Source organism: Tupaia chinensis, unplaced genomic scaffold (assembly GCF_000334495.1).
Source record: "Tupaia chinensis unplaced genomic scaffold, TupChi_1.0 Scaffold000553_1, whole genome shotgun sequence".
Lineage (NCBI taxonomy): Eukaryota > Metazoa > Chordata > Mammalia > Scandentia > Tupaiidae > Tupaia > Tupaia belangeri.
The window spans coordinates 535995-560367 of record NW_006160065.1 but is presented as its reverse complement, the minus strand read 5'-3'; the positions used below and the strand labels follow the sequence as shown (position 1 = coordinate 560367).

At 35.3% G+C, this 24373-nt stretch overlaps 1 protein-coding gene across 1 annotated transcript in view; it reads right to left on the bottom strand.

Moving 5' to 3' along the window:
- The window catches only part of CDH10 (cadherin 10), a 205073-nt gene extending 189910 nt beyond the window's left edge, over positions 1-15163 (bottom strand). Inside the window, exon 1 of the mRNA XM_006157669.2 lies at positions 14790-15163. The gene's annotated coding sequence lies outside the window, so the exon portion shown is untranslated. The remainder of the gene's footprint in view (positions 1-14789) is intronic.
- Positions 15164-24373: the final 9210 nt, after the last annotated feature.

The window sequence follows — 24373 nt, the reverse complement described above, 5'->3', positions numbered from 1 at the left end:
CACCACATTGTTCTAAAATTTCATTCAGACCTCAAGCAAAATACTATGTAACTTGCAACGTACTGACCTTTAAATGGTACTCATTTCTCCTGTTTATCGCATCAAGGAAAGGATCAGATCTTATCTATGTCCATTTACCAAGTTCCTAGCAAATCTATTAAATTTGGTTGGAATGTAAAGGAAAAGATACCATTTAAAACTCTTCTGTAACGTGGAGTCAGAATCAAAAGGGAAGGACCATTTTGAAAACCAAGAGACATATATTTAAAATGATTTGTCAAATAATTATATTTGAGGTAAAAAAGTGCTCAGATGTTCAGACAATGCATTTTTTTGTTCTAGTCACTGAAAGGTGTTAAAAAGCAGTCTCGGGGGGATAGCTCACTGTTGAAATCTCCCTTATCACTTGAGGCTAAATTATCTTGACTAAATAGGTAGGTCATATGTTAAGTAAAATTATAGGAAAACTAGGAAGTTCCAGTTACTAGTCTCTTCGATTATGTCTTGGCTTTTACTCACTTGGGAAGGTGTTATCATATCTTTCTTTCTATATTTAAGATTGTCCATTTATTATTCATTCTGCAAAAACTTTGCCCTAAGCACTAGTACTAAATATGAATGTGGGATCATCAATAGATTAAATCTAAATTGCAAAGTATTTCTAAACTCTTAAATACATTATTTCAATTTCTGTTTCCCTTTTGCAGCCAAAATAAATACTGTATATATTCATTTGAAATAATACCTGATGTGCAATACTGCACAGAAAACAAAACAAAAACATACCTTTAGTTTTTTGAGAATAAAAGCAAATCAATAGTAATATCTCTTAGAATAGAAGAACTTTTGTTGACAGAGAAACGTGGCTTAATGGGAAGCAAAGTAATCTTTGTTTTTAGTCAGGCTATTGGGCTATACATGAGAAATTGTTGGCTCTGACCACTTGTTTTACTGCCTTTTTAAAAGACAGTCAGACATGTCTAAAATAGAGAAGAAAAATGATTTGCCTCCTCGAGATAGACAACTCAGGAGTTTAACATGCAACAGATTCTTCATAGTATTTTCCTGTAATATTTGTAAATTGCTATCTTCAGTTCCCATTGGGCTCTAGTCTGTTAATTAAGGCAAATCACCCAAGTAACCCCCCTCCCAAAAGTGATCCAGGATCTGTTCACCTTGTAATCTGTAATTGTGACTAAGTGATCCCTTGGAGTCCAAGTTTTACTCAGGTTTTAACAATGATGCTAGTTTAGGATGTCATTTCAATGTGTCCAGATACATATAAGTGAAACTAAGAGGGTATAGAAATAAAAATGGGAAATTTTTATGCTCGTTCTTAGCCATGGGTTATTTACCAGGTCAGTTTATCCTGATCCCATTTTTTCGTTTTTATCTTAAGATAACAAAGTATAAACAAGGAGGAGGAAGCCCATAAAATCAATCAATAATGGTTCAAGAAGTAAAAACCTAGGTCAGGGCTGATTTCCAGTTAATAGAACATAACTATTATTTTCTTTTCAAGTGTATGTTAAAATCACAAGAGAAGCAGTAACTATGGGTCCTCCTCCCAAGCATGCAACCTGTTAGGTTACAAAGGCCTACTATAAGAGGCTTCATATTCGGTGAATGTCTATTACAAATAGTAAATATCATTTATTTCAGTGCTTATAGAAAAAAAAATGAAGCAAACAGTTATGTCTCTCTTAACTTCCAATAAGCCCCTGAAAAACATCCAATGACCGGGACTTCTGGCCTCAGTTCTTCGCTTTTCATACAGACAGCGTATTTGCATCTAAGTTCTATAAAATGCAAAAACAGTTCCCATGCATCTCCTGTTTTATTTGGGCTGCATTATCAGACTATGCTGGAAGGATCGTGCTTTGAAAAGTAAAACATTAAGGAGTCTTTAGAGTTTGCTTGCAGCTGCAGAGTAAAAATATATTTTAGTTTGAAAATTATATCTTGACTCAAAAGTGTTGTTTAAAATATTTTTTTAGATTTTTGTGAAACAATATTTGTTAACATTTATATAAATATGTAAAAACTAAATGGCATTCATCAAAACATGATCCATTTTTAATGTTGTTTCGCAGCCCTTAGTGTCAATTCACATCTGTTTAATACTTCCGAGGGCAATGTTGGCTTGAAAAAGAAATCTGAACCGGAGTGCATTCTCTAATATACTATGACATCACCACAAGGTGGCTCCAAACACCAAAATATGTTCTTTTTCCCTCTGGACAAGTAAATAGAAATTTTACCAGATGTATTAGTAGCAATTCACCCTATAAATGGGTCAATACTTCAAAAACATGCATTCATTTTAACCCGTGATCAAGTTTTGAAGAATTTAAACTGTTTTAAATGTATCTTATGTTGTTTTAAATACCAGATGTTCACACCAACACATCAAATCGTTGAAAAAACCTTTAAAGAAGGATTTGTAAAGGAAATGATTGTTTCAGTAGTCTGCATAATTAGTAACATTTCTTATGTGTATTCATTTTTTCTACTAATTTCGTGTAATTTTATTCTCATGTTATGTCCAACTAAAGGAGAGAAAAATATATACAAGTTAATGAACTTGTCCATAATATAATTAAAGCATTTCAAAACTAATCAGAAAATAGGCCCAACTTTTAGGTCTCCAGAACGCCTAATCTTAAAAGTACATAATTGTAAATAATCATGTATAGCAAATTTAGGTGCATATAATATTAATAGAATAGTTTAAGTTAGCCATCCTGATCGATAAACCATGAGTTGAAGCATTCAGCTAAATACAGTGAAGTTATGACCAAAAAAAAAAAATGGTATGAAATGACCACAGCCTTTAATAAAGAAGATAAAAAAGTCTATGCTTTTGATGAACTACATAATACAGAATTAAATAGACAATGAATATAAATAGATAGCTATGGCAAAACATGAAAATAATCCTTACTATGTCCTCTAAATTATACCTGCTGGCTGGGTTTAGTGGTCTCCATTTGGCTTTCCTCAACCTTCCAAATTGGTAGAGAAGACAAAGTGCTAGCGCTGTTCCTTTAATATGTGAATTTCTGAAATAAATTTATTAACTGGTCCTGAGGTATAAATACAATTGAAAAATAAATACCACTATGATATACTTTGGGATTTTAAAAATAAAGTTACAAAATGAAAGGTATTTATGGACCAGTATAAATGCATATTTTATAACCTCAAGTTTTTGGTTGAATTATGTAATCCATTGAAATCATTCCAGATGCTTGTGTAATACATGAAGAGAGCCACAAAAAAGAAGAAAAAAAAAAACCAGAAACGGTGATTTTAAATTGATCTTTGTATCACCTTGAATGTGAAGAATGAGCAGAATGAATGATCTAAATAAAACTTGGTAAATTTTTCACATTTCATAGCAGGTTCTATGTCTTCATCAGACAGTTTCAGGGACATAGTCTAGGAAATCGGTAGCCCACTGACCTTTCAGCTTGTAATAGAGACTGCAGTTATTCTTGAGATTTATAGATATCAAAACTTTAATGGGATTATTTCTGTAATGCACTGCCTCTGTTCATCATTCTTTTTCTAATTCTCATTACTCTGACCTCAAGAAGGAGATTCTGCGAAGGGAACTATTAGTGCAGTCTATTCAGAAATGGCTCATGTTTCACCTGAGTGAGTTTATGTGGCTTATGGAACTCACAACAGTTAGTCTTCGTCTTTCTAATGCTGTCTCCTTCCTCTGTCCCATTTCAGGTCCATCGCATCGTTTTCAGAATTCATATCCATTAGTTCCCTAGTTCATGCAAGGACTATTCACTGATGCAGTTTAAGTTTTCAGGTTACATTCAACTCTTTATGCAATAGACATTTTCACAGTCATTAGGGATTGAAGATACTTATGACGGTTAAATATTGAGCACTTTCTAGTTACAGTAATAGACGGTATTAGCCCTTTGGAGATTGCATGGCTCAAACTCCCATCCCCCCCACAACAAGAAAATGAAGAATTTATGATGCTGTCAGACTTGAAACACCAAGAATTTCTCACTTCAACCCAAGTAAACTTATTATTACATGATACAAATTTTAAAAATTTAAATTGTAGCCCAGGTCATATTATATTCTAGGGTTAAAATAAAGCACATTTAATATTTACGAAAACAAACAAAGGTCACATTAATTTGCATTTGATGATAATAATATCAATTATAACTGGTTACAAGAAGAATAATGGTAGCACTTGAACCCTTATTATGTGTTAGGAATTAATGTTGGACCTTATAGTAATTACTTCTGCTAATCATGGCAGTTGCCCTATTATTTTAGTACATTTAATAACCCCATTTTACAGATGAAGAATTACCAGCAACATTAAATATTAAATATAGGTTTAAGTGGCACAGTCAGGATTTAAACCCAGACAGCCTGGTGCCATGGTCCATGCTTTTATCCATCAAAGGATCTTGTGAGGGTAATAACGTTATAGTCATTACGTTTTCTAAGAAAGGGAATCTCAGTACTTCTAGCATGTAGCTTTGTGGTCTTTCTATTAAACACCAATCTTCATCAGGTGTCCTCACAAAAATTGAATATTATGTAGGAGAGACTTTGTCCAGTGATCAAGTCTGATATTCAGGGGCTTCTATAGAATCAATATTTAGAACAATTAATGAGTGTACATTTTCATAAAAAGTTTAAGTAATGGAACTTTGGGATACACTTGGCCTTTAGGTACATATATTATTTTGTTGGCCACTTGTCTATGATGAGTGGTTTACGCTCAACTATGGGTACTTGTTTTAACCTACACAGTCCCCTGTAGCTACGGGATGACAATTGGCTGTTGGAAATTTGAAGTACAGCACAGATCACAATGAAGAGTCTGTTACTGACTGGAACATCAGTTCAGTACCTAGTCTTGGGGCTCCACTGAAGAAGTCTTAAGTCTACAAAAATACGGATCTTTAACCAAATGGCTAAGTCATTCTGCATTTTCTTCAGAAGTGTGATTTGACTACAACAGCACAGCTTAAAATATAGGTGAATTAAATTCTCATCTTCCTCATATTTATCAAAACTGGAAAATAATGACAATCACTCAATGGATTACTGCAGCAGAGGTTTCTGTTTTCTTTTCTTGTCACTCAATGTTTGTATCACTGGCTGTTTGTATAGTGCCTGGCATATGGTAGGCATTTAATGAATATTTAGCAATGGAAGAAAAGAAGACAGAAGGAAAGAGAGAGAGAGAGAGAGAGAGAAAGGAAGGTCATACATAAGAGTTTTTTTTTGCATATAGGTAAGTTCAAAACTGAAGACCATGTTGGACAGAGGAGTAAGTGACTGACTGTAGTGTTCTGTTGTCTAATTTCACTACTATGTCATGAAAATTGAAACATTTAGAACATAACTACTGTTATTCTATTACAAGCCATGATATTTAATTGAGAATATATCACATTAGAACCTGCCTCTCCTCAAGTACAAAATTAATATTGGACTCATGGTAAAGGGATGCTTAAAATATAGGTGAATTAAATTCTCATCTTCCTCATATTTATCAAAACTGGAAAATAATGACAATCACTCAATGGATTACTGCAGCAGAGGTTTCTGTTTTCTTTTCTTGTCACTCAATGTTTGTATCACTGGCTGTTTGTATAGTGCCTGGCATATGGTAGGCATTTAATGAATATTTAGCAATGGAAGAAAAGAAGACAGAAGGAAAGAGAGAGAGAGAGAGAGAGAGAAAGGAAGGTCATACATAAGAGTTTTTTTTTGCATATAGGTAAGTTCAAAACTGAAGACCATGTTGGACAGAGGAGTAAGTGACTGACTGTAGTGTTCTGTTGTCTAATTTCACTACTATGTCATGAAAATTGAAACATTTAGAACATAACTACTGTTATTCTATTACAAGCCATGATATTTAATTGAGAATATATCACATTAGAACCTGCCTCTCCTCAAGTACAAAATTAATATTGGACTCATGGTAAAGGGATGACCCACAGTAACTTCCTGCACTAGGAATGACATTAATTACAAGCTGATGGACCAGCAGTTAGCGTAATGGCTATGTCGCTGGACTCCCACGTAGTTGACCGTGGTTCGAGTCCCGGGCCTGGTGGCTTAAAACTCACACCGGGCACGTGTGCGTACGTGCCCAAGATCCCAAGAGAATAGAGGAGAAGGGATTGTGGCATGGCCATCCCCCCTGGGAGGTGATTTCTCGCTTTCTGTCTCTCTGCCTCTCTCTGTCTGTCTGGTGAGTGCACGCGCCCTATAGCAAAAACCTCTCCAAAAAAGAAAAAAAAATTATGAGCTGAGAAAACACTGGGAAGTACTTGCATAGGTTACCAGGAAACTATTTAAATTTTTGATGGAAAATGCAAAGGGAAAAGGACAACAATGTGAAAGAATAAATAGCAGTATGTAATGGCCTAAAACCAAAAGTTTAAAATACAAAATTTCCAGAAAAAATATTTTGAAGACAATGATTTATATGAAAGTCTTAACTTGCTACTATGAAGAAAAAGGCTCTTCTCATTCATATGTTTTCTTCTTGGGCCAGTATCTAGAAATAGGCTTGATCTAGCCCTCGCCTATAACAAAAAGCCAATTGCTATGTTCTCTCTTAACTCAGGATCAGGGTTGCCATTTCACATAGGCTTCACATCTACACCAGGCTGGATTTCATTTATCATATTCTATAATAGTTGATGATCAAAAGTTTAGTGACAAAAATTTTTCTGCTAATTTAGATTTTTTCTTCTTTTTTAAGTTTTTGTCATAGGTCATGTGTGCTGGACAGAGAAAGACAAAGAGACAGTGAGAAATCACTCACTCCCCCACACACGCCCAGAGGAGATGGCCATGCCACAAAAACCCTTCTCCTCCATTCTCCTCCTGGTATACTGGGCATGCGTGCACATGTTCCCTGAATGATAATCAAGCCTCCAGGTCCAACTACAACCATGGTCGGACATCAGGGAGTCCAGCCCCTTAACCACCATGCCATCTGCTGAACTCTAACTTTTGTTTTTGAGATTTTAATTTACATTTAATTATTGTACAGGATTAAAATGTACAATGAAAGCCTGCATGCAGTGCATGTCAATCAAATCAAAGATCCTACCATATATATGATCCTCAACACAAAACATGACATTCTTGTGTCTGTTAAGGCTTCTTTTTTTCCTGATATTTTATTTTCCCAGTATATAAGTATAGGTATATGTGTATACTGTATTAGTATTTTAAACAAATACTTGTGTCCATTTACAAGTTAGTGAAGCTTTATATATTAATAAAAAAAAGACTATGCAAAGTTATCTAGTTGTTAACTATTATATTGTTTTTGATGGAGATTTTTGCTATAGGGTGCATGTGCTTGCTGGAGAGATAGAGAGAGATGGAGAGACAGAAAGTAAGAAGTCACCCCCCGGGGGGGTTGGCTATGACACAAATCCCTCCTCCTCTATTCTCCTCTCAGGATTTTGGGCCTCCACACATATGTGCCCAGCATGAGTGTTTTGTTTTGTTTTATTTTGTTTTGCTCCTTTAGAATATTTTTGCTATAGGATGCATGCACTTGCTGAAGAGACGGAGATACAGAGACAGAAAGTGAGAAATCACTGCCTAGGGGGGATAGCCATGCTGCAATCCCTTTTCCTCCATTCTCCTCTTAGAATTTGGGGCACTCACAGGGGGAAGCAGTAGTTAGCGTAATGGCTATGTTGCTGGACTCCCACGTAGTCGACTGGGGTTCGCATCCCGGACCTAGTGGCTTAAAACTCACGCAGGGCACGTGTGCATGCGTGTCCAAGATCCCAAGAGGAGAATGGAGGAGAAGGTGTTGCAGCGTGACCATCCTCCCTGGGGGGTGATTTCTCTCTTTCTGTCTCTTTGTCTCTCTCTGTCTGTCTGGCGAGTGCACGCGCCCTATAGCGAAAAACTCTCAAAAAAAAAAAGAATTTGGGGCACTCACGTACATGTGTCCAGTGTGAATTTTAAGTTGCCAGGTCTGGGTTTCAAACTGTGGTCAACCACGTGGGAGTTCAATGATGTAACTGGTCTTTATGCCATCTGCTGATTCTAGCCATTAAATAATTATGGGACCAGCAGTTAGCATAATGGCTATGTCACTGAACTCTCATGTAGCCAACTGCGGTTCAAGTCCCGGACCTGGTGGCTTAAACTCACGCCAGGCACATGTGTGCGCATGCCCAAGATCCCAAGAGGAAAAGCAAAGCAAAACAAAACACTCAGGCGAGGCATATATGTGTGGGCGCCCAAAATCCTGAGAGGAGAATAGAAGAGAAGGGACTACGGCATGGCCATTCCCCCATGGGGGGTGATTTCTCGCTGTCTAGCTCTCTGTCTCTGTCTTTCTGGTGAGCACACGTGCCCTATAGCCAAAACCTCTCTGGAAAAAAAAAAAAATATGCCATCTGTTGATCCTAACCATTAAATAATTTTAAAAGCATAAAAGCTAGAAGAGAAGAGATTCTTAGATAAATGTAGAGTTTTCATTTTTTTTATATTGCATCCATCTCAAAACCTTTATGTCAGTGGGAGGGAAAAATTACTTATGTAGAATAGAATTTCTATAGAACATTTCCATTATCTACTCAGTAGAAGGAAAAAGGAGACTAAGGGAGAAGAGGGCCTCTAAATGCATGCCTGTACTTACAGCTTAATCTTAAATAATCTCAGAAAGCATAATGGAAGCTTTGGTTGAGAAGACTGATAAAGAAAGAAAGACCTCCCATAAGTTCCTGTTCATGAGAAAGGCTTTTATTCAAATTTAGAAAGCTAAATGCTGAGAGGATAAATCTACATGTTGGTGGTTTTCACTCTCCCAGGACTACACATTGGAAAATCACTCTGGTGATTAAAGATGGCTCAATAATATGGAATGGAGCAGAAATAACTCCAACTTAGCATGCTTTAGAAAGAAGTAAAAGAAAAAAAATCCACATACCTTAAAAGAAAATTTTTATACCTGATTGGGCTAATGTTTAATCATTGGGAACTTGGATTCTCATCTGACAAAAAAACTGACACACACTTTATTTTACCCCAATGATGTCTTTTCATTACGTCATCACTAAGGCAAACAAATGTCACACTGCTATCTTTAAAATATGCTATTATATTCTTTATTGAATCAGCAATAGACTTTAAATCTATTGGGTCAAAGGAAGTAACACTTTAATGTTTCAATTCAAAACAAATATTTTACATAAAACAATTAATGAATATGGGTTGATGATTTACATGCAAACACAAAACCCATAAAATTTTTTCAGATAATTCAGATATGTTTCTATCCACCAAAATATGCAGCAATTAAGTTAATTTTTGAAGTCAAATGATCTGGAAACAATATAATGTCTCATTTAAATGTGAAGTTTGATTCAAGAATTACATTTATTACTTTAAAAAAATCTCAGATGGGAAAATGGATTCAAAGAGAGTTTATTTAACTTAATTTTATTGGTGGTGGACCTACATTGAAAAAGAGAACTGGTCACATTTTCAAAGTTTTCATTGGTATTATATACAATAATTTACTCATAAATTTTTAATTACCTAGGAAAATATGTTGATTGTCTTTCGTCTATCCAGACCGTCACACTGAATTTCAGCTAAAATTCCTATCTGTATATACCATGTGAGTGAAAGAACAGAAAAATACCAGAATAATTCAGTTGAATTTGATTTACTTCATGCTGCATATTCTGCTTAACTTGATTATTGTTACTTTGTATTTCAAATTTTTTATTGGAAATGATAAGTAGGAATTCTATTTAATTGCTCTACAATATCTGGAATAGACAGACACTATGTATCAATTTTCATTTTTAGATTACACATTAGTATTTGTTTCTTGCAACAAAGAAAATCAACATGTCTAATAAAACACTGCTTTCTGGAAACACACAATTTATGTTTAATTTATTTTTAAAAATCAAGGCTCATCAAAGTATTTCAATATTCTCTCTTTTAGTAAACCAACAAGATTCCCAATCAATAGCAATGCACTGAGTATAATAATTCATGTTCATGCATTCTACATTCTGGTAATTTGCAGAAGTTTTTTCATTAATAAATTCTGAATTTCCATACTTTGCTTGCTAGTGCAGTAAAGTATATTTATTTTAACTCCGTTGAAGACTTGGAATTATAATATCTATAAGAAGTGCCTTTAATATAAGGACACTCTTTAGTCAACTGAAATCTCATATACTTTATGTTATGATCCAAAAGATAATGTAATACATCCAGTGAATAATGTGGCAGTGGTAGAACATTAGCCATCCATAAAAATAACAAAATTTACAGAAATATGATTGTATATTAGGATAATATGAGTAAAGCACCTGGGAAATTTATTCTAGGTATTTATATAGATAGATACATATATACATATACATACATATATATATAAAGAGAGAGAGAAGACAGAAGAGAGAAAGAGATGGATGCCTTGATAAATTTATGAGGATCAGCAAGGTTGTGAAGTATTTAGATAAGTCATTTAATGCTGAATTTCCTGTGATGAAGCAACATTGTTTTATATCTTATAGCCTATTGCTTAATCTTGTCCTAAAGCCTGAAATGTCACTTAACTTTAATTTATATAACTGCACAGTATAAAATATGTAGACTCAAGGCTGCTTTCTTAAAAGAAAAAAATAGTTTATTGAAATTGAGATCACATGATTTGGTAAAGTGCTCTAAAACATTACTGACAAACTCTCTAAGGATATGAATCCCTTTATGCAAAGATTGTTAGATGAAAGCATTTCTACCTTCCACAGACAGGTGTTATTTTCAAGGCATGTTATATTTTATTTCCGAAAATGATGCAAAATGTGATTTCACTTTACACATTTTTATTCAGTTTACAGCTTTCACTTTTTTTAATTTCACCTCCAATATGATTAACGCTTCACAAACGTGTCTTAGTCACATGGAAGCTAGTATTGCACATACATTGCAAGAAACACATAGGAGAAAACTATAAAGAAAGTGTTAAAAATAGACCACTTTCATTCTTAAAAAAATTATCAAAAGTTACTTTTTCTGTAGGAAGTTTCACTGATAACAAAGAGTTAAGCAGAAGTTACAATAAAAAAAAGAATTTTTTAAAATCCTGTCTCATTATTTTAACTGACTAGCATTAATTTTTCATTAGGGATAATACATTCTCAGAAATCTAAAACTTTAATGTGATAGATCTGATTTTCTTCCAATGCGTCTCTTGAGTTGGTTGAATTGAGTGGTGAGAAAATATGTATGGCAAAAGCAAAATGGCCTTGTATGCTTTAGCTTCCGTTCTAGTTAAGACAGATAACACAGCTGGGTTGTAGAAGGGTGCAAGAGCTCTTATGAAAATGTCAAGTGAGGTGAGGTTGCTGGAGAGTCAGAAAGGAAGAGGGGGACAGAGGTGACCCTGGGCTGATATTATCTTAGAAAGCAGGTATTGCTTGATGATTGTTTGAAATATCCTCTTGTTCTTATGCATGACAAAAACAGCTGAAATTTTGAATGTGAGTTTTTTTATAAGAAGTAAAGGCAGAAAAATACTGTATTAATGCTCTATGATTATGACCCAAATACTTTAACTAGGAAAAAAAAAATGAAGGCAGACTTAAATTTTTTAAGTTTAGGACTTTTCTACTTACATATTTCTGGTTATTATAATTATGACAAAAGCAATTATTTTTATATACTCAATGACTTAAATATCAAGAAAAGGAAAATATCAACAGATTTTTCTGTTAATTTTCATTTATCAAATGTTTATAATGTCATTCCTGGAGCTCTGTTTTTTTTTTTTTTTTTTTTTTTTTTTTTTTTTTTTTTTTCTCCTCAAGATATTCCTAACAGGTAGCATATAGTATTTAACTTTTTATAATGCTCAATTTTACCATTGTTCCCTGTATATCTAGGAAGAACAGGAAATCTCTCTTACCACTTTGTTTTCCACTTCAGTCTATTTTAGACAAAACAGCTAAATAAAATATGATTAGTAAACTGACTCTTCTAAAGCCTAGTCAGTTATTATTTTTGATTCATCAAAAGTAGCTTTCATACATAGACCTGAAATTTGGAAATCAAAGTATCTGCAGAAAATTACTTATGCTTGCCATAAATAAGTTTCCTATGTATACTTGGTTTCAGTGTTTGACAAGCACTGCTAATATGACAATAGTATTCAAATGTGATTTGCATAGTATAAAACAGAAAACATTGTGGCTAATGCTTCTGAAGTCCAAGGGCTACAGTTAAGATCATTAGGTTTACATTCCTGACCAGTATTAATTGCTTCCTGTGTAACACTATTATTGATAATAACATTTAACAAAAATATGATTCACTTTGCTGCTGAATCAGCACCATCCTCAGACCTACTGCCATGCCTGTGCTGCAGCCTAGTGGAAAGCTTTGGTATAAAAATGACATACTCCATGAGGACATGGTGTTATCCCTTGCTGCAAAGTAGGTTAAGAAACACAGGAAATAAGTCATAGGCCCAGAAATCCCTTAGATAATATAGACCGCATCTCAGTGATTTGTTTACATGGAAATTGAGGAAGGTCAAGTAACTCACTGCATATTTTGAACAAGATTCACATATTTTGGAATTAACCTTTTCAGTTTCAAACATTGTTTGCAGTAAGAAGCATATGTATCATCCCTCTTTCAAATTACATATGAACCTTAATAATGTACCAGAAATACATATCTTTCCAGAAGGAAAATCAATTTTCTATCCTTCCTTTTCTTTTTAAAATAAAACGCTAGGTGCTGGTAAAAAAATAAATCTAACTGTGGAGTAAGTCAATTGAATACCTGTATAGTACTGCTCTTATCAATAAACAGCTAGTTTTTATAAACATCAAGAAACAGCACCTGAAGACTTTACCAGGTTCCAAACAGGTGAGTCCTTGACCTCACGCATATGCACACACTGGTAGGTGATCATGCAGTTCGATGTTCTTTTCCCATTTCCCTGTTTGCTCCCCCACCCAAACAGTAAAGTGTATGGAACTCTATTCTTTGACTGGAATCAGGGAAGGCATATGCATTCACCAGGGAAGTCAATTTGTTAACAGCAAGTATTCAAAAACCAAAGAAGTATCTGATTTAATGAAAGCAGACATTGACTCATACTTGAACAACACAGCCAAACAAGCCAAAGAGTGAAAGCAAATGAAAGAAGCATTTTATATATTTTTATCACCAGAATAGGTTTATATGTGATGTGTTCTTAAGCCACAGACAGGCTGTTTATATTTGAGCACTGTCCAATCCCTTCACCACCCTCCTGGCCAAATAAACCACTATGTCCTTATGCATTTCATATTGAATACGTATGTGCCACATTCACCACACTGGGGAGGGGGGGGTGCAGATTTTCTATGCAATTTATCATTTACCTATTTCCCTAGATCACAATGCATCCCTTTATTCTTCATCACATTAAGTAAAAATGAACATACAGCCCTGTCAATGACATAATGTTTTCATGAAAGTTCTACTAATTAAAAATCCTCACCATACCAGACCTAAAAAATGAGCACACTCTTGCCAAGTGTTATTCACCACAGAGAAGCTCTTGTAGCTATGTTTTAAAGAAAAATAAAGAGGGGGAGGGTGTGCAGGAAGAAAGTCTACTAACATATGCATTGAAGTATGAGAGTTGACTGCATCAGAGGGTCAGATTATTTTTAATACACATCTTTCAATAAAAAAAAAAAATGAAGAAAAACTGATGCTTCTCCAGAGAGCTCAGAAGTAATGGATGTGCAGTTTTGGATGACAGACGCTTTTACTGGAATGCAGGACCACAATTATAAGGAAAAGATCTGCTTTTTGAAAGCACAAGATGATAGGTCAGTTTTAAAATATTTGTCTTTGATTGTACCTGTAGAACCCCTTTTTTAATGATAAGGAGATAGTAGGTTCTCATTGTAGTGGCATAAAAACACTTTCAGACTCCTGCTTTTCCCATACTTTCAGTGCTATCAATAGTTACTTGTTGGGGACATGCATTTAGACTTGCAATATGCTGCATTAATTTAACACCACATAAAATATGGATTTTATTGCAGTAGAGACAATAAATGCTGCAACTGCTGACAACATGCATTTAATCTTCCCTTTTCTATTCCCCCCACTTCTGACTCAGATATAAAATCTGAATATAGGAATTATGCGTAGTCTACTTGTGATGAATGTCAATCTATTGTATTTATGTAGATGCTTAGTGACCATTGACAGTTTCAAGGAATCTGTCTTCTGCCTGTCATTTCTCTTTACATTGAACGTACAATGAACTATGACTATGAATAAGTGCAGAGTGAATCCATTCATACGAAATGCAAAGTAATGTTAGATGATCTTAGAGTTCTCAGCGACAAGACAATGTTATCTTTTAAACCGATTTTTCAAATAAAGATGAACAAATCTAAGCATAACCAATTATACTTTGCAATACATCTTTAGCATTTGTTCAGAGTGAATGAATTTGCAAACTCTAATATCAGACCCACTGTTGAGCATAATATATAATTTATCCAGTGTTATGCTTTCTATACAGATATTCCCAATCAGTTGTTTCTGGAATCTAGGATCTAGAGTTGTATGCTTATTTATTTATGTATTATAGATGATTATTTGGAAATAATTGCTATATGTTACTTAAAAACAAACATTTCTCCCCCCAGAGGAAGAACATAAAAGATCTTAAGGGAGTTAAAAGAAAAGAGGTGAAGTCTTCCTACCTTTTTAAAATCAGCTTCTGGATAACGGAAGTTGGTTCCAGCCAAAATACCCCTGGAGAAATTGCCACTGTGTCCCCTTTTTGTTTGTTTTCGGCTGTTATTTTCTATCACTGATTCTACTTCAATCTAACTCAAGCTTTCTCTCAGCATCACTTTTAACTCTGGACAGCAGGGAACCAAAGAAAACGGGGGCGAGCTCTCTTTCTGATTGGCTTTCATTCAGAGACTCTGATTAAGGAAAAAAAAAAAAAAAAAAGGAAAGGAAAGGGGGGAAAAAGCCCTTCCTCACACGGAGAGAAAGGTTCTGCTGATAGAACTGCAGCACTCGCCATGGGAAGGTTAGAGACGGGGAAGTGCTGGCTTCTGCTAGCACACAGCGATTTGCAAGTGAAAGCGAGGGGAGGGCGCATCCGAGAGGAGGGCTTTGCATGAAAGGCGTCCCCTCCCCCGCAGGGCAGAAAGACTCTCTGTTTCAAGGCTAAGGTAATCAGCCCAATCTAATCCGCCTGTGTCCGTAATACAATCTCAGGAACAGGACTGCTTCTTCCAATTTTTTTCAAATAGATACCTCTTCTGGCATGTATATTCCTGCACCGTCCTTACACCAGACTACCGAAAGACAAGTATTCACGGAGTGCCAAATCCAATTGCAACCAGATCTGGTCCGTAACCAGAATGGTTTTTACTGAGGTTTTAAATCTCTGTGTTTTGCTTTCAGCGAACTTTCTCTTCGTTAATTCTCGAAATACCTTTATTTTGTTGCTTATTGTCATAGGCGAACACCTTGCTCATCATTTTGGAATATCTGTGAGGTAGTCTGGTCTGCTTAATCTTACCGGGTTTGCATTTCAATATTTTATAGTGAATATATTTTATCGGTAATTTAAATATATAATTAATGTTATTAAAACATGTATAATTTGGATTTGACATCGTTTCCTTTTGAATATATATATATATGTATATATATATATTCCCCCCCCCCTTAACTCTTTTTTCCTAAGTGTGAGTTTCAGGTCCAAAGGAGAGGGTGGGCAGATGTAAATACATTTGAATGATTCTATTTATCAACCTTCAAATTGTCCATTTTCTTAATCATCTCTGCATTAAATTATAATCAACTGAAACCTTACCAAAGGATGTCAGTATAGCTCCACAAATAATTAGCATCTTTACATTTTTCTGGCTACATGTAGATTCCTTTGTAAAAATACCATCCATAAATAAATTTTAGGTATGTGTGTGTGTGTGTGTGTGTGTGTGTGTGTGTGTGTGTAGAGAGAGAATTCTTTTAAAGCTACAGGAGAAATTATGAAGCTCATCTTGTGTAGCTTTAATGTTCTAAGCAGAAAATAATGGTAAGAATGTTTAATGGCTTGTTTAAGGTTACAGAGCTGACTAGGGCCAGGCTAAAACTATGATGCTAGATTCCTGGTTCCACTTTAGTAAGGTTTTGGCCAAGCCATACTCCATCCTTGATACCTATTGATCATTCTGACCATCAGTAGTCTCTTATATAAGCAGTGTAATGAAAATGGAAAGAAATTCATTCTGGGGCAGGGAGTAAACAAAAAGTAGTCTAAATTAGGTTTCCGAAAAATGTTGATGTATTCAAAACAGTTTTGTATTTCACAAGTTATGTGACCCATGGTATGAACTAGTTTTGTATTTTTAAATAGCAAGTATTTCCACTCAGCATGGTATTCGAAGCAGAAGGGGATGTTTGAAACTCTTAGTTTTACAGAGAAGGCCACTAAGATCTGGAAAACTAATGAGTTCACTAAAGTTTTATAATTAAAAAGCTCTATGATTCAGACACAGCTCTGGATTACTGGCCCATATTTTTCAGCAAATTGCCTACATTTTAGAACCAGGTCACCACATGTAGTCCAGTCTTTCTGTGATATATTCGTGTTAAGATGGTATTTGTGTATATGCGATGTAGTGTTGTTGTTGACAAAATACAGTGAGCTGTCAAGAGAAATTTCAGAATCTCATATTGTGTTGGTAAATGATACACTATATAGTTAAATGCAGTGGGTTGGATACACCCCCCTCCCCAAATACACACACATACATACAACAGGTCCAGTTAGGAAAATGACAAAAAGCTGAGAGCTGAGTTGAGAGTTGGTGCGATTATTCTGCCACATGTAACAATCAAAAACTCAGGCTCCTGTCTAGCTGTGCAGCCCTTCATCAGGACCTGAACTCATTGATGGGATACAGGAGAGATCGCATGGACCTTCTAGAAAGAAGACTAAGATAAATAGAAGAGGATGCTCCTTTCCAATGAAAAACGTGACCCCAAAGATGTACTCATCACTTCCATGATCTCACTGGATGGAGATGAGACACTTGGTGGCAAATCGTTGCAATAGAGCCTTGAAGATGAGCACTTACTCTCAGGAGCTATTTGCTTTCCCAAAGTCGGTGGTGTTATTAGAGGAAGTGACAGGATTGGGTACAAATTCTGTGCCTACAACACTGCCTGGTGTATCTGTATCATATTATAGTATAGTTCATGTAATAGACATTGCTGGAGTAAAGAAAAACTTTGTTCTTATCTAAAATTAAAGTTTTCTCACGATGTTAGTGAATGGTATCCATACACAGTAATTTTAATGTATTTGAAAACTTTGAAGTACAAACCAAATGATTATATCCTCTGTTCTATGTTCAGTTATTCTATATACCAGATGATAAAAGATTCAAACCTTCCAAAGTTCAAGTGGCATAAATATAAGGAAGAGCGAGAGAGAGAGAGCATTTGAACAATGAAAGCGTTAAAACTCACCACATTTTCCTTAATGTCCTCCTAGAAAACGTGAGGTTCTCTATTGGCTATCATACATTATATAGTGCTGAATATAAGGCTAAGAAATATAAGAAATTAAACAACAAACAACCTTGGCTCAAATGAAAACCTCTAACTATGAGTTTTGCTTTATTAAACAACCTCATTGTTTCCATTCTTTTTTAAATTTCACTTTGTAATTGAATTAACTTGGGATTCAGCAGGTATTTCTAGTTCAAATTCTTTTTGAGTTTTTCCTAAAAATCTTTTAAGCTGGTCCTGTGAATTAGATAAAGCTTCCCTGCAATCACCAATATTAGGAAATAGTAGCACATAAGAATTTTTAAAATGGGACAGTAAATTCTCAAGAAGCAGGACGAATAGATCAATGCCTTACAAAAGTGTCCCTCAATGCAAGATGAGGCCACAGGCCAATTTAAAACAAATAAAATCTGATGAAAACTTTTAAAAATATATCTCTATATAAATCTTTTAACACTGAATTTAAAATCACACCTTTCTATAGTACTTCCTTATAAATGTAAAACACCTTACTATAATCATATTGTAGTCGAATTCAAGAGACTTCTATCATTATTCAAATAATGAGCCTCTCTGGAATCTGACCCCCCTTCACTGCAAATGTAAAAGACCTAATATGATTAAAATCAAATTAAACATTCTTCTATTCCATGTGGAATTATTCTATGCTGCTGCTAAACAATGAAACTCCTTAAGGGTATCACTTACTAAACACCTGCATGCTTATTTTAAAACAACAGCCTCTCAGCTACTCTTTCCGAGATTCCTTTAAATGTTGTGTGAGAGAGTATCAATATCTATTTTATTAATTTTTTTTTTCTTTTGTGAGTGTGCTCAGAAGAGAGAGAGAGGGAGGGAGAGAGAAAGACAGCACCACGACAGGGTCCTGATGCTCTAATGAATTCTTTCAACGTGTGATCATGAACAAGCATGTGACCTGAATACTCAGGGAAGTCTCCGGTCTTGAACCAAAACCTTCCCACGTGGGATTGCCTAGGGGAGTGTGGTGTTTCATCATTGTGCCATCTTCCTGCTCAAGATTTCCATTTCCATTGGGAAATTCATCAAACCTAGTTGCCTCTCTATTGCTATGAGACAACAGTACAGAATGCCTATAGCATTTCATTCTCCACAAATACATTGGCAGGAAAGTAATTTGTCATTGTTTATTTGACAAACTGTTTTTCTCCTAAATTCCTTCTATTCTGTTTGACTGTACCATAGAGGCTGGAAAATTAATGATCACATTTCCACTGCAGTTAGTGTTTGGGAGAGGAGTGAGGGATAATTCGTATTCAGTTTTCCAGATGCCCTCATCATCCTTCAGTAGACACTGAGTTAAATAAGAAGAAAAGCATGACGTGAGGCATTGATCCCATCACCTTACCAGTAGCGGAGGAAGCATGGTTTTGCAGTTACCATTACCTGAGGAAGAGCCGGCAGATTTTTGTACCACAGCAATGGATGTGTGATTCTGGGAGCTGGAAATGTACTAGATTTTCACCTGGTTCTTCTACTCATGCCATAAGCCACCTACTACTCAAAATTAACTGTTACTATTGTCAATAATTGACTAAAGTAGCGAGAGTGGTTTCCTATCTGCCACTGAGCTGTTACTTTATTTGAAGACTTCCAAAAGTTCATAAAGATACCAGCAGATGGCAGAATGGTTATGCTTCTGGGTTCCCACATTGTTGACTGCAATTCAAGTCCTAGACTTGGTGGCTTAAAAACTCACTACAGGCACATATATGCACGTGTGCCCCAAATCCCAAGAGGTGAATGAAGGAGAAGGGATTGTGGCTGGTCATCCCCACTGAGGGGGGTGATTTCTCACTTTCTGTCTCTCTGTTTCTCTATAGCAAAAATCTGTTTAAAAACAAAAGCATTCATAAAAAAAGTGAAATTAAAATATAGGTTTATTTTTATTTATTCTATTTATTTATGTATTTATTTAACATATTTTATTTTATTTACCTTTTAATCATTTGTGCAGAAAACTTTTGAAATCCATGCAGGTTTTTTACAATACACCATTTCCATGAACTTTTTGAAGACCTCACTTTTTTTTCACTATCAACATTCAAGAGTGAAAAGTGAGGTTGCAGTGAGTGAAAAACCTGCAATGTCAAATAATGATGCTTTATGTCATTTATTGATGTAATTATAAGAGGTAATTATTTTTGAAAAGTCAAGAGTTAATTGAAGGACAGGTGATATTCAATTTATTTTTGCCATCGTGGCCCCTTCTTTTTCTAAGTCACCATGATGTATAAACTTGTATATTTTAGGTATAACGGTTACTGCTTATTTTCTCAACTTTCTGAGATCAAATCTGAATAATACTGCTTGATATTTTTCACACTATTTTTAATGTAAAACAATTTTAGTTACATAAGAAAAGATTTACAAGTAAATTGAATCCTATCTTCATGGCAAAACAAAAAAAAATAGATTGAATAGTTCTCATGTTGATTGAAAACTGAGTTTTTACTCAAACTAACTGCTTCCATCCATATCTGAATAAGGTTAGTGGCCTATTTTAAATTTTAAGACATTGCTGAAGTGAAAATAATCAGAAATGAGTTATACATTTTCCAGTTATGATTTGACTTTATGTCTAAGAAAGTGAATGAAAACAAAATCCTTGAAATACAAAAGAGTAAAAAACAACAAATCATAAGTCCAACATGTTTGGAATAACCTTGAATGAAAATGAGCACAAATATAATAAACAAACGAGTACAAATATAATAAACAATTTTTTTGTATTTTTAGATTGTATTTTAATACAGAGACTAGGTTTAAACTAAAAGCACCACTTTAATATCAATTTTTTTAAAAAAACATTTAAAAATGCTTAGAAGCTTTCAAATAAAATCTAAAACACAAATACCTATTACAAAAAAATCAAACAAATTATAACTATTGGTTTTATTTCCTCTTCCTTAAATATCATTTCATTCTTTCTCCCCCTTTTTTTCTCTTACTATTTGTCTTGAATTGTAATTGTGCAAACTTCTACCAAATTCGTCAACTAACAAATGAGCTTGCCAGCGTCATGGTGCTAACAGAAATTAGGAGACTGCTAGATCAGAGATGAAGGAAGGGAACAGGATATTTTTGTCACTTTCTTTGCGCCCATCCCCAGGCAGTACCTGAGATGGGCTTTAACAGACAGTGCACACACAGTAAGTTTGCATCCTGGCTGAGTAACCTCAAACTTAAGAGCTAAACTACCTGAACTTTACTCTAAAGGGAAGATATTTTTCATTAAAATTTTGTTTTACAATAATACAAACCTTCTCTCTACTCTGGTGGGGACACTACTTCTATCATTTAAGAGTGTTTCTATGCAAATATCCTTAAATGATAGCCCAGGGGAACAAATGGAAACTACTACAGAACATAAGAGACAACTGGAAAATTGCCTCCCAAGATTATTATTTATAGATACAACGGGAGGCTTATAAATAAACTTCAATCTAATGTGAAAGAACAGATAATATAGTCATGATTCCTGTCATTTGTCATTATAGTCTGTAAGTACAGATGACATTTGTTTTAAAAATGTTACCAGAAGTGTAAATCATGCAGTTGAATTGGTCTGTGAATTTTTGTTACTCGGTTATTACGTGTTTGTTGTTCACTTCCCAACCTCCCCATCCTATTTTCAGAGATGCCCATTGAAGCCACGTCATTACACATGTATCCTCTCTCCTCCCATGTCTGTACCCCCCATCCCACATACCCAGACCTTTAGGATTTTACATATGACCAGTGATTGACCTTCACATACACTGAATGTTAAAAAGGCCATTGCTCTGCCTGCTTTATTTCACTCAGCATAACATCCTCTAGTTCAATCTATGTTGTGAATGATAGAATTTTTCCTCTTTAAGACTGTATGGTATTCCATCCATTATGCATATGTGTGTGTGTGTGTGTGTGTGTGTGTGTGTGTAGAGAATGAGTATATTCTTAAACCTTCATCTGTTGATGGTCACTTAGGTTGCTTGGCTATAGTAAATGATTCTGAAAACAACATGTGAATTCAGGTATCTTTGTAAACATACTGATATTAATTTTTTGATTATTAGTATGTATACTCATATACTCAGAAGAGGAATTCATGGATGATATGGTAATTCCATTTTTCAGGACTTTAAGATAACTTATTTTCTTTTTCTTTTTCTTTTCCATGTAAGAGAGAAATAGAAGAATATGTAGAGACAGAGAGAGCGAGAGAGAGAGAGGTACCCTTGGCAATATCTTGCCATATTGTGATCCTCCTCATAGTCCCAGCCTGCCAGGGTCATGGACACACCTGCAGCCATGTCCAGCATGTTCAGATTGACCAGTGTCAGCTAGTGGCGCAGTCGTACCCTACTGCCTGTACGATTACGATTGTGCCTGGGGTCAATTTTAGGATTTTTTTTTTTTTTAGAATTATTGTATTTAACTCTATTTGTTTATTTACTTATTTTAATTTTGACCAGAGAGAGACAGAGCAAAAGAGAGAGAGATAAATTGAGAAAGTAAGTTGCCCGGTTCCAGACATGAACCACAGTCAGCCACGTGGAAGTCCAGTGCCTTAAACCACCATACCACATGCCGGGTCCCTATGTTAGATTTTCTGAGGAACCACCATACTATTTTCTAAAGCACCTTCACTAATACTGTATGATTTCACTTACCTGTGGAATCTACAAAAGTCAGTCTCATAAAAATAGCGAAAGAAAGGTGATTACCAGAAAGCTTGGGGCAATGGACAGATGGGGAAAGGGAAGTCATTGAGTGTCATAGTCCGTTATTATGTTGCTAAACTGAAATCCCTGAAATTGGTGATTTATAAAGAGTAGAGGTATATTTGGCACAGGATTCTGGTGGCAGAAAAACTGAAGGTGTGCAGCTGGCATCTGGCTGTCCTTTGATGCATTACAACCTAGTGGAGAAAAATGGAAAGGTCGGGGTGTGTAGAGAGAACCCTGAGATAGCTCTGCTTTGTTGTAACCTGTTCTTGCAGAAACTAACCCCTTCTCCCCTGCTCCAGACAACATTAATCCATGAGGGTTCTTGACGGCGGCGTCTCCATGATCCAAACACTGCCCTGTTAGCATCATCTCTTAAAGATCTCATCGTTTCTCAGTGCCATTACAATGGAGACCAAACTTCTAAAACATGGACTCTTAGAAGACAAACCATATTCCAAGCCATAGCATTGATCAAAGAGTACTAAATTTCAATTAGACTGGAGAAAAAAGTTTTAGGGCTGTTGCACTGCATGATGATTACAGTTAATAATTATGTAGTATATATTTCAAAAGTGTTAAAAGGTTAGATATCTAAAACTCTCACACAATAAAAGATAAACTGGTGAGATGATGTGCTAATAAGATCGACTGAAGCTTTCTACAATATATACATAGGTCAATATCATATTATACCCCATAAATTTATACAATTATTATTTACAATTTTAAAAAAAGCCACTATTCTCAAGAAACCAAACCACATCCACCACCAAAGCAATGTGTGTCTAGAGAGGCTACAGGTTACATAACTCAGTGGGAGGCCATTGATGAGAATATTAGATGAGAACTTGGTTTTCAGAATAGCTATTAATATAGCCTATCATAATAGACTAGGAAGTATATTTTGTACAGCTAGATTAATGATATAGGCATTGTCATAATTTTTAATCCCCAATTCACTTTGACACAAAAGAAAGGTATCAAACAGGTTCTTTTTTTTTTTACAGATTTGACATCAGCACAAAGACAATTACAAATATTAAAGTCTTGTCTCCTAAACTGCTCTTTCAGCTAAGTTTTCTTTTGTTCTTTTTATTTCACAACACAAATGGTGTAGAATGTGATGAGATTTTGTGTTTCAAAAATCTTTCCTCTAATATCTCTTCACCCTTCCTAACTTTCCTCTCTCTTCCTTTTCCCCCCTCTAAATACCCATAGCAATCCCTTTACTCTTGCCCAGAATTCAGAAGAAGTATCTTACCAAACATATGCAAGGTGAATTGAAGACCAGTTAAGGTTTCTAGGTTTAGGTGGTAGTCTTCAACTTTTTTTTTTTTTTAAGAGGTTTTTGCTATAGGGTGTGTGTGCTTGCCAGAGAGAGACAGTGACAGTGAGAAGAAAAGTGAGAAATCACCTCCCAGGGGGTGTATTGCCTTGCCACAATCCATTCTCTGCCCAGGATCTTGGGCATGCATGTACATGTGCCCGGCATGATTTTCAAGTCACTGGCTCTGGAACTCAAAGCACAGTTGGCTATTTGGGAGGCCAGTGACAAAACCTCTACACCATTTGCTGTCCCTGAATCTCCAACTTTCTTATTCATAGTGGGTTGCCATTGTTGCCTCAACGTGTTCACTGGGAAATACCTATGCCCAGTATATGGCCACCCAATCATTAGGAAAATTCTGAAGATGACCAGATATTCTATCTTAAGAACCAATTTTAAAAGCTGGAAAAATGGTTCTCAAATATAGTTCGGGAACCAGAAGTATTCGCCTCAACTGGATACTTGTTAGAACTGCATATTCTCGGGTCTCATCTCAGCCCCACTGAGTCAGGGACTATGGGAGTGGTCAGCATTCTGTGCTTTCAAAAGTCTCCAGGTGATTTTGAAAGCTAGAAAGAACCATGGCCCTCCAACAGTTGCTTTAGGCAATCTAGGAAAGAAAGAAACCCTGAATCAAACTTACGGTTTCTAAATGAAAGATTTG